Consider the following 17600-nt stretch of genomic DNA (forward strand, 5'->3'; position numbering starts at 1 on the left):
ACTTAATTGCTCTTTTTTATCTCCCTGAAATGATAAGAAGCAGCCACAGAAGTGGTTCTGGTGACCTTGGATTTACACAGGCCTTCAGTCACAGGAAATTGAGAGCTTTTATTTCTGACCCAGTAACTTCACTGAGAGTTGCAGGGTCCCAGGTCCCCTCCCAGGTTTCCATCCTGCTCTGCCGAGCTCAGCTTGGGGTTCACGTTTAATGGGATTCATCTGAACCCCCACAGTCCAAGGGAACCATATTTCCCTCTGTGTGACAATCTAAACCCAAATTTTTGTATTTCTTTAAAGACAAGGTGTCTCCGTTTCCTTTCCCATTTGTGTTCTGCAACAATTTATTTGCAGAACTGAAAAATATCACCCAGCTACTTCCCATCTCCATGGCAACCTCCTGCTCTGGCTCCAATTGATAAATACTTCACAAAGCCTGTTACTGTAGGTTGGTTGTTGCAAAAATTATACATAATCACTGACAAATAAGTCTGTAGTATCTAGCAGGTTCCCTGGGTGGACACCACAGCCTGATTTTAGCCCTTGCCCACCTGAGCATCCTTCCTTCACCCTGATTCTCCAGCCAGTGATTGCAGACACAGCTCAATCCATTTCTGTGTCCAAGCTGTGACTCTGAAGGTTTTTGTTGAGGGTCACAGTCACTAAATGTCTTCACAAGAGCTCACAGGAGAGGGGGAGAACGAGCTCCCTCCTCCAGCCCCCAGGCAGGGACAGCTGCTGCACATCTGTCCAACACCTGCTCCTCCCACGAGTCCTCCCTGTGCTTGCAGGGCTTTGCCCAAGGGCTGTGGCACCCCTGACCCATCCGTGTTCCCCTCACTGACAGCCCCAGGCCAGCGAGGAGAGCAGGACCCCTGTCCCCAGGGAGCATGAATTAATGCTGCTGAATTAATGCTGCTCTTTGCTCACTGGGCACACACGGTGTGGGAAAATATGGCCAGAGTAATTCCTGCCTCCTAAAAACCCTTCCTCCTGATTTCTGATAGCCAGCACCAGTTAACACTTAAAATTCTCACTTCAGTTTTAAAAACTGGTTCCCTTATATATGGCAGTGACAACGACAGTGCCATTTGTCATATCACTGACCCTTTCACTTGATTCATTTATAATTTAATTGTCACTTCAATTTGATCAAATATGTCTGAATTGAAACCATTTGCATTAAAAATAACACATCTTTCTCCTTTTATTCCCTGTGTTGTGGCAGGTATTGCTTGAAAATTAAATTGGTGCCAGCCAAAAGCTGCTATTTAATTAATAAGAAAATAGCTAATAAGGGAAGAAACCTTGGATGAAAATCCCTGATAAAAATGGATCTTGGTAAGGACCATGAAATTCAGCCATTCTCATTTTCACTCTTGCTGGGTTGAGAGCTTCATGAGGAGGGTGGTAAAGGCACAGCCACTGCCATGGGATGGGATCCACATTCCCCAATCTCCAAGTGATGCACACATGTATAATACAGATATATGAGTGAGGAACAGGACTTTTCCCTGATTAATATATTGTAATTAATTCTCAGAAGAATCCTCGCTTAGGAACTTTATTAAATCCCATTAAGACTAATGAATTGTTGTTGTTTCCTAATTATATAGTTGTTTCTAGTTTAATGAACTGTATATGAATTGACATATAGGACAGAGATTTTACTTTCAGGATGGAAATACGTTAAACAAGAGATATATATTCTTGCTAATGGCATCAGTTGTCAATTACAATCTCTTTTAATGAATCTTTTGGAAAATCCTGTCCTTTCCAATACAGATTTTTCTTCTTTTGTTAGCTAAAGTGGCAACAAAAGGCCTAGAATTAAATGTGTTCCTATGTTTTACGTATAGCTGATATTTTTCCTCCTAATAATTCAATCTCTCATTGCACAACAAGATCTCCAGTTCTCTGCAAGCAGCTGAATGCTTCTGACTGGAGCAACAGCAGGAAGGAAAACAGAACAGAGCAGGATGGGAGCCCCATGGGAGCTTTGATCTCAGGATCAATCAGGGATGCTTCTGCAGCCGAAAACCCCCTTGGAAGGAGACACCTGAGCTGCCAGATCCACCTGGGAGCAAATCCTCCTCAGGACAGGCAGGACAGGGTGGGTGAGCCCCAGTGTGACACCAGCAGCTGCTTTGTCCTGTCCCTGTCCCTGTCCCTGTCCCTGTCCCTGTCCCTGTCCCTGTCCCATCCCTGTCCCTGTCCCTGTCCCTGTCCCTGTCCCTGTCCCTGCCCCTGTCCCTGTCCCTGTCCCATCCCTGTCCCTGTCCCTGTCCCTGTCCCATCCCTGTCCCTGTCCCTGTCCCTGTCCCTGTCCCTGCCCCTGTCCCTGTCCCTGTCCCATCCCTGTCCCTGTCCCTGTCCCTGTCCCTGTCCCTGTCCCTGTCCCTGTCCCTGTCCCTGTCCCATCCCTGTCCCATCCCTGTCCCTGTCCCTGTCCCTGTCCCTGTCCTGTCCCTGTCCCTGTCCCTGTCCCTGTCCTGTCCCTGTCCTGTCCCTGTCCCTGTCCCTGTCCCTGTCCCTGTCCCGTCCCTGTCCCTGTCCCTGTCCCTGTCCCTGTCCCTGTCCCTGTCCCTGTCCCTGTCCCTGTCCCATCCCTGTCCCTGTCCCTGTCCTGGCAGGCCACAGCCACCCATGGGTCCAGGAGCACTGACTGTGTCCTCCTCACTCAAACCTCACTAAACCACTCTTGCAGGAGAATTTGCAGTGCAGCAGCCGTGCAGGTGACAGCACACCTGTGGTGTCCCAGGTGCCTCCTCAGCCCCAGCTCCCACCTGAGCTCACACAGAACCTCCACCAGCTCAGGAGTGTCCCTGCAGGGCCCAGCTTGGTGCCAGGGCTGGAATAAAGGACAGAAGGGTCACAAATCCTGCCCTGCCCATCTGTTCCCCATGAACTGACCCAGCACGGTTCAGCAGCTGCACAGTCACACCTACAGCTGATTTAATCCAAAGAAATAAACCCAGTTTCTCTGCCAGCGTCTCCTAAACTTTTCTTGAGCATATTTTGTAGAACAAAATAGATACAGTCCTAAAATAGGAGCTGCTTGAAAAGTAAGAGCTGCTACTGCTTAAAAAAGTCATCATCCTGAATGCTAATACATATAATCTTCAACAGACTGCAGCCACACCACAGATTAATTTCAGTACAGAGATTATGTTAATACACAGAAAAGAAGTTGTGATATTGAGTCAGATCAAAGATTTTTCATTTCAGTCAGTGTCTTTGGCACCAGGCAGCGACGCCTGTTTCAAAGTAAAGCCAAAGGCCTCTATAAAGCACTGAGCTGAACAGAAATTATTACAGGGAAAGGCAGAAAGTTTAGACCAGAGTGTTGCTTGATCTTGACCTGACATTAGTTGTTTAAGTAGTGGGTGTCTTATGAGGAATGACAAACTTGTGGAGAACTCCTGGAAAGTCCCAGGAAATGCTTTTTGCAGGGAAGGGGGTCTGAAGGTGTTGGCAGGGGGTGATGTACTCCCCTGTCTTTGGAGAAATCCTCATCCCCTCCCCTGAGGCTGCACACCAGACTTTAAAATCAAACATCCAACACCTCAGACTGACAACTGAGTGCTTGGATCTGCCACAACGTAAACCCTGAGTACTTCCTAGCTGGAGGAGAGTAATGGCATTAGTAAAGGAGAGGGATGGAGCTGCAGTAGCTGCAGCAGAGGGGGCTGCACACAGCTCCAGGCAGATGGAAAAGCAGTTTGAGAAGGGTTTGAGGAGCAGCTCTGTCCTCCTGTTCCACTTTGGAAAGCTCTGAATCACACAGGCACAGGGGCCTCCTTCCCCCAGGAAGTGCTGAGGGAACCCTGGACTCGATGATCTCAAAGAGTTTCCCAACCTGAACAATTCAGGGATCTCCATCCCCAGCTGAAGTGAGGCACAGGACAGCAGCCAGAGCTTTGTCCTCCTCATCAGCCCGAGGGGATGAAGGGTCCTGGAGCTGCAGCAGCTCTGGCACCTCCCTGGGACAGGGAGCAGGGCTGGGATCACTCAGGAGGGACCATACGGAGCTTTTCATCAGTGGAACAGAGCAGGAGCTTGTGTGATTCATCATCCCCTCTCTGGAAAGTGCAGAGTACAGAAAGAGCACAAAAACAGCTCCAGCAGCAACGAAACACCCTGCCTTTGCACATTAGCTTTGCAGGGCAGTCATAATCATCTCCATTTATTTCATTTAATCTTTTAAGTGCACAAATGTGAAATGGTTCTGTAAGTACTGAGAGGATAAATGAGGTTAAAACATTCCTGGGCCGTGGAATCAAGTGAGGCTTACGCTGGTGTTTTGTACATTCAGCCCTCTGTCATTCTTGCTGGAACCATCACTGAGCAATCAGATAGAACATTTCAGACCTTGGTGGCAGAGCTTCTGTGTAAAATGTCTCAGCTTTTAGAGAAATCCTACCCTTCATTATAAAAGAGCTGCACAGCAAAGATAAAATGGAATAAACACCCCTCACTTTAGGATAATTGCACTGGAATTAGGAGGAAACTGCAGGGTTTTTTTGAAGAGAGACTGATTTTAGCAGAAGCCTGGGAAAGCAGGTGGGCTCTGGGCTGCTGGATGCCAGGATGGAGCAGCACAGCCCCAGCTCTCCGTGGAGCAGGGATGTGCACACAGAACAGCTCAGGGAGCTGGAAGGGAAGAGGGGCTGGGGCAGGGCTGGGAACAGCAGGAGCAGAGGGACCCAGGCTCCAGCTCCTCTTCCCCAGCCACAGCTGCTGCCAGGCCTCCACAAGTCTTTAAGCTCAGATACTTTAATTCATTTCATTTGCCATCTTACTGGAAATTTCAAGTAAGAAAACTAGGAATAATTTAACACTAGGAAAGGAAAAGATGAAACAAAAGCCTGGAAGTCTTGGAAGTCTCTTTGAAGGCAAAGGAAATGTCACAACTCTCTTTTAACAGCATCTTTGTTTTGCAGGCAAATTACAAGTCCAGGTTCAGAAGTGTTTTTGTTCTGCCATTCTGCTGTGACAGTGTCTGCTGGCACCCTCTAATTCATTCAGGAAAATCCACAGCAGCAGTGAAGAGGAGGAAATGACAACAGCTTTGTGCAGCTCCTCTTCCCTCTCTGCCAGGCAGCAGCAAACACTGACTTTCAGTGGAAAGGGGTTTTAGGAGATTTTAAGCCCTTCCTGACACTCCTCAGGCTCCTCTCTGTGCTCTGGATTTTTAACTCCAGATGATCTACAGCCAAATCACCCAAAGTCCCTGCTCCACCTCCCTGCTCCTTCCATCTGACCAGCTCCTGGGCCTTATCAGACCAGATATAAAAGGCAAATAAGATGCACAATAATTAACACAGACGATCTGGGCTGCTCCTGTAGCCAAGATTAATTCAATACATTTTTAGAGCCCTTGGGGATACAGATTCAGGGAGTCTGATCTATGGTTATTATTCTTTTAAAGGAAAATAGATTTACCTAATTTACAATCAGTTCTGATGGTGGGAGGAGGAATTTAATTCTTTTCTTCTTTTGATAAATATACTGCAACTTTTCTATAATCCCTATTAATCTGATCTCCTAGGGAAAATTTTGCTGATCCATCATCTCTTGGCAGTCTTAATTCCCTTGGTGCCTGCAGGCAGGAGAAATGGATTTCCTCAGACTAACCCCCAGTGCCTGTGAAGAGTGAAATCTCTCTGGGGAGCTGTGCCCGTGTCCAGGGAAGGGGTTGGGGCTGTGCAGGGGCCGAGGGGAGGCTCTGCAGACACAGACACATCCAGCACCGCCGTCCCGACCCACAGGGACACAACAGCTGCTCACACAGAAATGCAGGACTAATTATATATGATTGAGGATTTGAAACTGCTATTTTTAGGTTTGCCTTAAAAAGATGTGATGAATCAAAGGTTTGTGCTCAGCATTTTGAGCTGAAAGAGGAGCGGGCTGCAGCCAAAAACCATCCCAAGAGCAAAAGCTCCGGCTGTCCTGTCAGGACGGGCTGGGGCAGGTGAACATCAGGGCTCTTTCCATGGTCAGGATCCAGCGGGAGATCCAGCGGGGCATTGGCACAGCCGAGCCGAGCATCGCAGGGCCCTGAGCATCGCAGGGCCCTGAGCATTGCAGGGCTCCGAGCATTGCAGGGCCCCGAGCATTGCAGGGCTCCAAGCATCCTCTGCAGAGCCCTGAGCATCGCAGAGCCCTGAGCATTGCAGGGCCCCGAGCATTGCAGGGCCCCGAGCATCCTCTGCAGGGCCCTGAGCATTGCAGAGCCCCGAGCATCCTCTGCAGGGCCCTGAGCATTGCAGGGCCCCGAGCATTGCAGGGCTCCGAGCATCCTCTGCAGGGCCCTGAGCATCACAGAGCCCCGAGCATTGCAGAGCCCCGAGCATCACAGAGCCCCGAGCATCCTCTGCAGGGCCCTGAGCATCCTCTGCAGGGCAGGGATCCCCCGGGAGCAGCAGCTCTGGTCCAGCCCTGATGTCACCGGCAGAGAATCACAGGAAAATCCTGACACAATCCGCTCTCATCTGCTCATTAAACAGTAAATGGAGCCCGTGGAGATGTTCGAGAGGGGCCGTAAATAAAGGAGTGGCGAGAGCCCGGCAGGCTGGATGCGCCCTCCAGGAAATTCTGTGTTTAAAGAACAATGTGGAGACAAAAAAGGAAGATGGACTCAGCCCTGGTGGCTGCCGAGAGAGCCCAGAACACACATATTTGTTCAAGTGATGGGATCGCTCCCAGCGCCAGCCCCAGAGCCGGGGGAGCTGCTCTGTGCCCGGAGAGCTGCTCTGTGCCAGGGGCTGCAGGGGCTGCAGGAGCTGCAGGGGCTGCAGGGGCTGCAGGGGCTGCAGGAGCTGCAGGGGCTGCAGGGGCTGCAGGGGCTGCAGGAACCGCAGGGGGTGCAGGAGGTGCAGGGGCTGCAGGGGCTGCAGGAGCTGCAGGGGCTGCAGGAGCTGCAGGGGCTGCAGGAACTGCAGGGGCTGCAGGAACCGCAGGGGCTGCAGGAGCTGCAGGGGCTGCAGGGGCTGCAGGGGGTGCAGGAGCTGCAGGGGCTGCAGGAGCTGCAGGGGCTGCAGGAGCTGCAGGGGGTGCAGGGGGTGCAGGGGATGCAGGAACAGCAGGAGCTGCAGGAGCTGCAGGAGCTGCAGGAACTGCAGGGGGTGCAGGAGCTGCAGGGGCTGCAGGAACTGCAGGGGATGCAGGAGCTGCAGGGGCTGCAGGAGCTGCAGGGGCTGCAGGGGCTGCAGGGGCTGCAGGGGATGCAGGGGATGCAGGAACAGCAGGAGCTGCAGGAACTGCAGGAGGTGCAGGGGGTGCAGGGGATGCAGGAACAGCAGGGGCTGCAGGGGCTGCAGGGGGTGCAGGAGCTGCAGGAGGTGCAGGGGGTGCAGGGGATGCAGGAACAGCAGGGGCTGCAGGAGCTGCAGGAGCTGCAGGAGCTGCAGGAGGTGCAAGACACGGCTCGGGGGGCTGGGAGGAGCCCCCAGGGCACAGCCGGGGTCCCGGGGCAGCAGCAGCAGCAGCCTATGCTCCCCACATCTCCCAGCAATGCAAAGGCAAAGGGAGCTCTGCTCTTCCTGCTGGATACCCGGGAGCTGCTCCGGAGCCCAGGGAGGAGCGAGCCACGTGCAGGCAGAAGAAAAGCTGTTTTTCACACTTATTGCCCTTGAATTGGCAGAGGGAGACATCATGTTTTATATTGTCAGGAAAATTAATCCACGAACACCAGAGGTTTATGTCCAAAAAGGAGACAGAGGAGTCCTTTTTCTTTATTCGAATAAAGGGAGAGGCCACGGGGCATTCCCCTGGGGTCTCTCAAATTTTTGGAGGGCGCAGCCTCCTTTTTATCCTAATTCCCGGCCGCTTGTCCCTTCTCTCTTCCCCCATAGGCTGAGGTACTTGAGAGGTACAGGCTTCCCGGAACGCCTGATACCGGCGGTGATACCTTCCCCCCCCACCCCCAATGCATAATCCCTTCTTAACTTTTATGGAATTCATAGTGTTCTTTCAGTGCCTCTTTGATCTTCTACTGGAATCCATCCCATTGTTTCTGTCGTCTCTCACTGATAGCTGCATCTTATCAACTGACCCACAGCTTGTTTGTAAAGACAAACTCATCATTCCTCTCAATCCCTCCTCTTTTAATTTTTGTTAATAATTGTCTTTACAAACCTTAGTTATCATTGACCTAATTTCTTGTTCTTGTGTCTTTTTTGGCTTTGCAATTATTTGCAGTGGCATTACTTTCTGCCCTTTTGTAGCCATCTCTGGGTCAGTAGGCACGGCTACTACCTGCATTCTTTTGATCACATGTTGAATAAGTTGTATTAAGCAAGGGATCATGCATGGTAAAAAGATTAGGGTTGCTACAACACATGAGAGGAAAAAAAGCATTTGTTTGACTCATAGGCCACTAGGTAACCATGAAAACATGTCTCATTCCCATCCTTTCCATGTTTGGACTGGTACATGGGCTAACTTTCTTATTCCTTTTGTTATTTGTTTTACCACTTTTCTATTGTCATCTATTTGCAAACAGCAGTTTGAGTCATTCAATTTTCTACACACCCCCCCTTCTTCTGCTAATAAATAGTCTAATACCATCCGATGTTGAAATATTGCATTTCTCATCTGAGTAGACTGGTCAGCAAGAAGGTCAAGAGCTGTAGCTGTCTGGTTGACTATTATTTCAAAGACAGCTTGCAACTTAATTATCCGATTTAGATTATAAACGGGTTCTCTGGCACCTGATATTAATTCATTTGGGTTCCAGGTAGCTGGTCCATAGTGTTGTATGATCCGTTCAGGTGGCCATTCATCTTTTCCCCACTTTTGGGTGTTCTTTCTAACCAGGGATGTATCAATAGACCGCTTCTCTCTAATTAGATCATCATATACTTTGATTCTTAACTGATTTCTTTGAACTTGTGGTAGTAGAACGAACAATGGTCTAATATACCCCACATAACATATTCCTGACCAGTTTGGGGGTAGCCTGCGGTAAGCATTTTGGCCACAAATCTAGTAATGCCTCTTTAGAGCCCAGGTCCCATTAGCGAAGGGACTTTTCCAATTTTCATCATCAACTGGCGGGTCAAAATACAGCTTGCTTCCAGGGCCTAGTGGTCTACCCACAATAGTTGCCTCGTCATAAGAATCACAATATTTACATTTCTAAGCTCTTACATGAGGTTTCTACTTGCAATCACATCTCAGATCTGTTTTATTAGATCTGGACCAGAACCTGTTAAAAAGGGTTCTAGTTCCATTCCGGTGTTGCCATTTCCACTGATAGTCTCAGACAACATGTGTCTTACTTGTGGAATTATCCCGGGGGCAGCTTAAAAATAAAGGGTCAAAAAACTTATCTTTCTTCACTGCTTTACAGCCTTCAAAATCTTTTTGGTAATTATGGAAGGAACACCTTACCCAGCTACCATTAGTGAGCTTAACATGCGTTTGATTCTATCTGCCTCTATATCTGGAACAGTCATAAGGAGGGCAGTTGGGGGTCCAACAATCTAAACCCAAAGATAAAGTCCAGTCACAAACGCTCTTTCCTACATATGTGCTTCTTGTTCTGTTTAAGCAATAAATGCCTCTTTCAGAAGAATGAAGCTGCCATGGACTTCTTTCTTTGTCCTAAAATCTAGTTCTATTATGGACTTCACTCAGGGTGCTAACTCACCATTTAGGCTCGACTGGGCTGGCCACCCATGGCCAGCTTTCAGATCTCCCTGGCCCTCCGCAGACCCAGCAGTTTCTAAGGTCTTTGCTACTTGTTCTCTTAAAGTAAAAAAAATTATTTTCCCACTTGAGACCCCAACTTAACTGAAAATATAAAGGTAAAATTATTAAGAGAAACATTCTAATAGTGTTATAACTTAATTTCTAATTTTCAATTTCACGTTGTCTTCTACACCACCTGTGGCAAGTGAAAAGCACAAAAACAGCTTATCATAAAGAAAGCAATGACAGCATGGATTGGCTCCCAGTGTCTGGAGATTTGAGAGTAGGGATTCCCATACAGACTATTTCAGCAGGCAGTCTGTGGGTAGGCACTCAGGGCTTCCCCTGATGTCGACGCACTAGCTACTGCTCCAGTCCACTCCTGCGGAGTGTCAGTCGCGGCTTCCCATCCTTCTCCTCCAGCTGAGATGTCCAAACCTCTGGAGCTTTAGCGACCTTGACTCGAGTGTGATGTGTCCACCCGTGTTCAGCTGTCTTGACGGCTGTTTTTGTGGTCAGCAACACCTGGAAAGGTCCACGCCACTTTGCCACCAGGGGTGCTTCTTTCCACTCTTTAACTAGGACCCAGTCTCCTGGTTGGATATTATGCACAGCAAAGTCCAAAGGCAGGGTCTGTGTCAGCTGAGCTTCCTGTCGAAGAGATTTCACAAGAGACAGTATCCGAGCCACATACTGTTTTAGATATACATCACTTATCTCTACCCCTGCCCCAGGCTGAGAATTACAAGGATAAGGAATTCCAAACATCAGTTCAAAAGGAGACAGTTGAATATCTTCCCTGGGTCTGGCCCTTATTCTTGCTAGAGCCAGTGGTAAGAGCCGCAGCCATGGCATTTTCGTTTCTATCACTAGCTTCAAAAGATGTTTTTTTATTTCTCTATTCATCCTTTCAACCTGGCCTGAGCTTTGGGGATGCCAGGGAGTGTGGAGGTTCCATTGTATCCTTAAAGCAGTCATTACTCTTTTAAGAACTTTTCTAGTAAAATGAGTTCTTCTATCTGAGTCTATCGCTTCCACCATCTCATATCTTGGGATTATTTGTTCTAAAAATACTTTAATAACTGACCCTGTAGTTGCTGAAACAGCTGGGAAGGCTTCTGGCCACTCTGTTAATTGACATACTATTACCAAAAGGTATTTAAACTTCTCCACTCGGGGCATCTCAGTAAAATCCACTTGGCACCTCTGGAAGGGACGTACAGCCCAAGGCCTCCCGCCCCTCGCCAGTTTCTTTGTAACTTTGTTATTTGTCTTAGCACAAATCAAACAACCATCAACAGCTCGTTTTGCCAGAACAAAAAGACCCACAGCAGCATACATTTTGAGGAAGGCTTCTGCTATCTCTCGGGAGCCCCAATGACTCCCTTCGTGGAGCTGTTTTAGCAGTTGGGAGGCTAAAACTTTCAGTATCCACTGCTTACCATCTCTTGTAAACCAATCACCCCCTCTTTCTTCTGCCCCACTCTTTTTAACTATGTCAAGTTCTGGTGGAAAAGACAGCTTTTCTGGCAAGGGGGCAGTTACTGGGAGCAACAGAAGTAACTTAGAGATTTCTGGCAACAATGCAGCTTTTCGAGCTTCTTCAGCCAGTCTATTTCTTACTGCCTCTTCTGAGTACCCTGCCTGGTGTCCCTTGATGTGTATTATTGCTACCTTTTTTGGTAAATTCACCACCTCCAATAAGCGGGAGATTAAGTTCTCATGAGCTAACGTTTTTCTTCTGCAGGTTAATAAACTTCTCTCTTCCCACAGTTTCCCAAATGCGTGTATCACACCATATGCATATTTAGAATCAGTAAAAATATTTACTGTCTTGTCTTGGTATAACTCACAAGCTCTCACGAGGGCATACAGCTCGGCCGTCTGAGCTGACCAGGTGGCCGGTAACTTCCCCCCTTCCTTTAATTGCTTTCTACTCACGACAGAGTATCCTGTAAATCGTCTTCCTTCTATCACTTTTGAAGACCCATCAATAAACACGTTTCCCCTTCAGGCCATGGGATGTCTCTCAGATCATTCCTTGCTCTAGTTTGTAGATCTATTACTTGAATACAATCATGGAATTTTCTTTGGCTCCCTTCTTCAGGGCCATTCAAACAGGAGGCTGGGTTAAAACTTTCTTTGTTTTTAAATTCTAAATTTTCTTGTTCTAATAGACAAGATTCATATCTTAGCAACTTAGAGCTGGTCATCCACTTAGAGGCTCTCTCAGTTAACAACGCTTTAATCTGGTGTGAAACTTTAACAATCAGATAACCCCCCCTTGTCAGCTTTCGGGCCTCAGCCACCATCAGAGCTGTGGCTGCGCAGTTCTGCAGACAATGGGGCCAGATTCTGGCTACTGGGTCTAACATTTTAGAAAAATAGGCAACAGGTCTCTGTGTTCTCTCATGCTCTTGAATTAAAATTTTTTTTGCGTGACTTTGTATAAACATGATTTAGTTCAGCAGCAAGTAATGCCACTGCTTCAAGCCAATTACATTACATTTTTTTATTTATTCCTTTTTTTTTTTCTTTTTAGTAATTAACTACTCTTTATCTTAATTTTTGCATTAAGTCCATTTTAGGCTTAGGGAGATGACTAACAAATTAACTTCTATTAAGGAAACTCTAATACTTATAACATTTTATAACTTTTAACATTTAAAACTTTTATTAAGGAAAGAAACAAAATACTTTCCTTTAAAGTTTTCTCATAATTTCTACAGAGGAAGTGCATGACAAATACTCAGGCTTTCTATAGGACACTATTTTTACAAGGTTGCAGTTACAGAATTTGCTTTAGGGCTACAACACACCACAGACTGGTGGGGATGTTCCCCACAAGGTATGACTTGCAGCATTGGCTTAATAACTGAAACTTGCCAGTTCTGGCTTTTTACAACAAAACATACAAAAAGCAGAGGGGTGTGGTCCCCTCCAAACTGGAGCCATTCTGCACAAAACTTCATGTAGACAAATTAATTAAATCTCCAAATTAATTTACTACAATTTTTACAATTCTTTCAAAGAAAGATGGTTAAACTTCTGAGCCCACAGAAGAAACTACAATTCTCACAACTCCTTTGAACGATTAAAAAATTCTTTAGACAATTTTCCCCCTCGGGGATAAAAATTAAGGTGAATCGAGAGGTCTTTGTTTTTACTAAGACACACACCTCTCCTCGATCCAGACCTACTTTAAAAGTTGACAACGGCTCTAGGTTGGTGGATATAATGAGAGCCTTTGACACTCTTAACAATCCATTTCTCTTATCTTCTGGACTTTCTCGGCAGTCCAGCTGTTCTTGGCTCTTTTTTTTTTTTTTTATTTTTTTGCAGACATTGCTGTTTTCAGTGTCCTATGCCCTGAAGACAGCCCACTGATCCTTTCTCAGCCACTGTTTGGCTTGGGTCTCCCCTGCTGGGGAGAAAAAGCCTCTGCCACTTTCTTGTGGCCGATCCCGTCCCCTCTGTCCCGGGGGACCCCTTGGACCTTGCGGTTTTTCTTTCTCTGGCCTGAAAAAGGCCATCACCTTCGCCTTTCCTCCTTGTGCTCACTCTATTTACCACACACCGAATACCAGAGCCAGTCCCTGTCCTGCCACATTGTCCAAACAGCTCCTCCCCGCTCCAGTGCTCCCGGTGGGCACGGCCGGCAGCACCACAGGTGGCCAGGGCGTCCTGCAGCCTCAAAGGGCCGGCAGCTGCTGCTGCCCCTGCCCGGGGCTGGTGGGGTCAGGCACTGCCCAGTGCTGAGTCCCAGCAGCCTCACAGGCCCCCAGCCAGTGCTCCTGGTCCTGTACTCCTATTCCTGGTCCTTGCTTCAACCACATCTCTCCACACTCTCCATTAACTAATTCTGTTCCAGCACACAAACACAATCCATCCATCTCCTGCTGCCAAAGACTCTTTCTTGACTTCCTTTATTGCCCCCCCACCCCAGGCGTGGATTCTCGAGATCCCTTTTAGTTCCAGGCATTGATATGATATGCTGCTCCCTTCTCCCTACACTACTGTTATTCTCAGGTGCAGCTGTAGGGACAGCATTTCCCTGATCCCTTTGTCCTGGAAGGTGATGATACCGGGACTTGCAGCTGGCCTTAGGTCAGCTGGTACCACCGGAGGACAAGACGGGGGAAGGTGCGGAAAAACATTTTAATCTTCACTGTTTTCTTCTTCCCCACCCCCCGTTTTTCCTCTTCTCCTTTTTTTCTTAACACATAGATTTCTCCTGTTGCTTGTTTAAACCATATCAATCCACATTCCCTTTCAATCCATCCTTTCCAATTCTCCTCTAGATACCTCCACAGAATTCGGCACAAATGAATTCTATCTGTTCCATAAGATGGCCATATAAGTCCATTCGGCAACTTATACTCTGGCCATACATAATAACAATATTTTACCATCATCTCCATACTTACCTCTGTGTGAATGCATAATCTGTCCTAAGATCTCAGCATTCTACCCAAGGGACTCTCCGGGGGTATTGTGGGATCGTCATCCCTTTTGCCAGGACCCCTTCCCGGCTGTACCCTTGCAACCCTCCATGGGTGCTCTGTTTAGCCTGTGCTACCCTCCATGGGTGCCCTCCCAGGCTTGCCTGTGCTACCCTCCCTGGGTGCCCTCCCAGGCTTGCTCCCCGAAGATCCCATTTTACTCACCGGTGAGGTTTTCAGTGGTCCTTCCCTGTGGACTCTTCACGGACCCCCCTGGTCCGCCACTCGTCTGTCTCCTGGACGGTCTCGGGAACCCAATCGATCGCCCGGTGCTGGCCGCCACCAAGGGGAGCTGATCACCGAAACTGGGTGAGGCGCGCCTTCAGCTCCGCTCGCTGCCCGCCGCCCCGGATGGTGGAAATATCCCGGACGAGCCCCCAAAAATTGTCAGGAAAATTAATCCACGAACACCAGAGGTTTATGTCCAAAAAGGAGACAGAGGAGTCCTTTTTCTTTATTCGAATAAAGGGAGAGGCCACGGGGCATTCCCCTGGGGTCTCTCAAATTTTTGGAGGGCGCAGCCTCCTTTTTATCCTAATTCCCGGCCGCTTGTCCCTTCTCTCTTCCCCCATAGGCTGAGGTACTTGAGAGGTACAGGCTTCCCGGAACGCCTGATACCGGCGGTGATACCTTCCCCCCCCACCCCCAATGCATAATCCCTTCTTAACTTTTATGGAATTCATAGTGTTCTTTCAGTGCCTCTTTGATCTTCTACTGGAATCCATCCCATTGTTTCTGTCGTCTCTCACTGATAGCTGCATCTTATCAACTGACCCACAGCTTGTTTGTAAAGACAAACTCATCATTCCTCTCAATATTAACTTCATAATAATTACAGTTATTACTGAATTCATGTATACCAAAGAGGTTGCAGCTCCCTAGGAAAGCTCATAATATTATTAAGAGAGATGCCAGTCCATTGGCAGTATCGTGTAACAAGCTAATTCCAACATTTTGATATTACACAGCACACCTCCAAAAATGCATGGATTTGTGCCTGGTCTCCGGGATCAATGGCAGTGACACATCTGGCACGCAAAGAACTGTCCTTTGTAGAAAAATGCTTTATAAAGCACAAGTAGCACAGCCCAAGAACAGCAATAAGTGCTGCCTTTAAAGTTTAAAGCAGTGAAAATAAATCTAAAGATTTTTAATACAAGGCAGTGCTGTGAGAAATGGAGGAATTGCAGCTAGCTGTGGAAAACCAATGGAAAGGAAGATTTTGTCTGTAAGAGAAATTAAGGAATTCACCCAGCCTCTTCCCTTCCTTTCCACACAATTAATTGCAGAGATTTAATTTCTCTGGGCATGTATTCACATCGGCAAACAAACTTTTCCATCAGATTAGAGGAGGTGACCCATCCCCAGCACAGCTGTTGCTGTTGCTTAAAGTTCTGCAGAGTGGCTAAAGGAGTCAGAAAAGGTCAACTTTGCACCAGAAGGCTGCAAAGGGGGAGAGCAGCTGCTGGCAGCATCCAGGGAAACCCTGGCACAAGGAAAATGCATTTGCCCTGGAGATGTCAGAGATTGGGGCAGCTTCATCCCATCCCATCCCATCCCATCCCATCCCATCCCATCCCATCCCATCCCATCCCAGCCCAGCCCAGCCCATCCCAGCCCATCCCAGGATCACAGAGCAGGGTTTCAGTCTCGTGTGGTGCCCAAGTGACACAAACTCAGCCCAGGGCCGTAACCTCACATTGATTTTTACTGTAAATCTAATACTTGAAGTCTGCCATCAAATGAATTGTTGCACATAAACCCCAACCCATGTCCAGTGTCAGGAGGATCAGACAGCAGCTTGATTCCAGGACTGTTGCAATTTCCTCCTTGATGTCAGGCCATAGCAACACACACATCTTTCACAAAAATTAAATTGCTATTAAACTTTCTGCCCATCTTTGTAAATTAACCTCTCTTTCATCTCAGCTTTTGATTTAGCAGGAACTAATTTTTGGAGCACTTTCCAGACTTCTTCCATTAGACATTTGGGCTGTGGTCAATAAGGCTGAGTTAATTACCTGCCTAAACCAGATCATGCTGCTGTGCAAACTGGGGCCTCATTCCTGCTGCAAGTGCTGCATTTCTTTCCTCTTAAAGGTAAATCCAAAGCCCCAGGACAGCCCCCCTCAAGCTCCAGCCACAATTTGTTGTACATTTTTCCAGTGAAGAGCTTGGGAAGCTGGCACCCAGGGCCTGGGAGAGCAGCTGGGAACGTCCCAGATGTTGGATTTACCTGAGCTGGAGAACCTTGGCATCCCTGGCCTGGGAGGTACCACAGGCTGTGCCCAGCTCTTGTCCCCACCCTGCAGCTCCAGCCCCAAGCCAGCAGCCCAGCCTGTGTCACCAAGGGTGGAAAAACAACACCCCAAGCTCTTTCTTTCCTTTTTAAGGCGTTTTCACGTGCAGGACCCACAGTCAGACAAGGCTGTGTCCAAGCCAGGTGAACCCTCATTTATCCAATGCCAACAAAGCCCTAATTGAGAGATCAATTGGGAACCTGCCTCTTCATGCACCATTTGGAGAGCTGACAAAGGCACCTGTAGGGGCTGGGAAATAAGTTCTGCCTCATTACAAAAGAAATTGCATCTAAATGAAAAGCAACATATAATAAAAGCTCTAAAGCGGCTGTGAGCGCTGCCAAGCAGACAGGGAGTGCAGCAGCACACAGCGTGCCTGGGACAGGGGTCACCCCTAATTATTCAGCAACTGAAGGAGCTGAACTCATTTCCCCAAAGCCTTAAGTGTTTTTTATGATGATCTGTAAATTCTAGGGCAGAGAATTAGCTGTCCAGACCTTAAGAATTGCTTCTCTTTGATAGATTAGGACCTAAAGAATCACATGTATAGCAATGCATGGCCACATTTTCCACTGGTGCTGGGAAAAGTCAGGATACCCTTCAAACATTCTCCTCCCCTTCTGTTCGGCTGTGGCTGTTTTTAAAATTTTAATGGCCTAAACTGCAAAATATTTAATAAATCTGGGAAAGGCTGTGTTAGCACATCTTCAGCTTTATCTTGTTTAGCTGAAAAATGTGCACTTGTAATTACTTACATAATTACTCATGTATTACTTGGAGGTTGGACTTGGAGGCAATTTCCAGCATTAATGGAAATCTATTCTTCCACAAGTGAATTTGATCCCATCTACTTTGTGTGTGATTCAGGTTTTCCTAATTATTATTTGCTATTATTTCTTTTTGTTTTAAAGCATCTCCCCCGGCTGTGTGCACACAGGAGCAAGTCCAGCTCCAAGGAGACCTGGGTTTCTCCAGTGCATTTACTGGGGAGCCTTGGGTTTGGGACCGGTGCTGAGAAGAAAAGCTCTTCCCTCTTGCTGCAGTCTTTCATAAACCTGAGGGAATAGAGCCAACCCTGTGCCACTTTCTGGGCTGCAAAATG

This window comes from Cyanistes caeruleus, chromosome 24 (assembly GCF_971803275.1).
Source record: "Cyanistes caeruleus chromosome 24, bCyaCae1.hap1.1, whole genome shotgun sequence".
NCBI lineage: Eukaryota > Metazoa > Chordata > Aves > Passeriformes > Paridae > Cyanistes > Cyanistes caeruleus.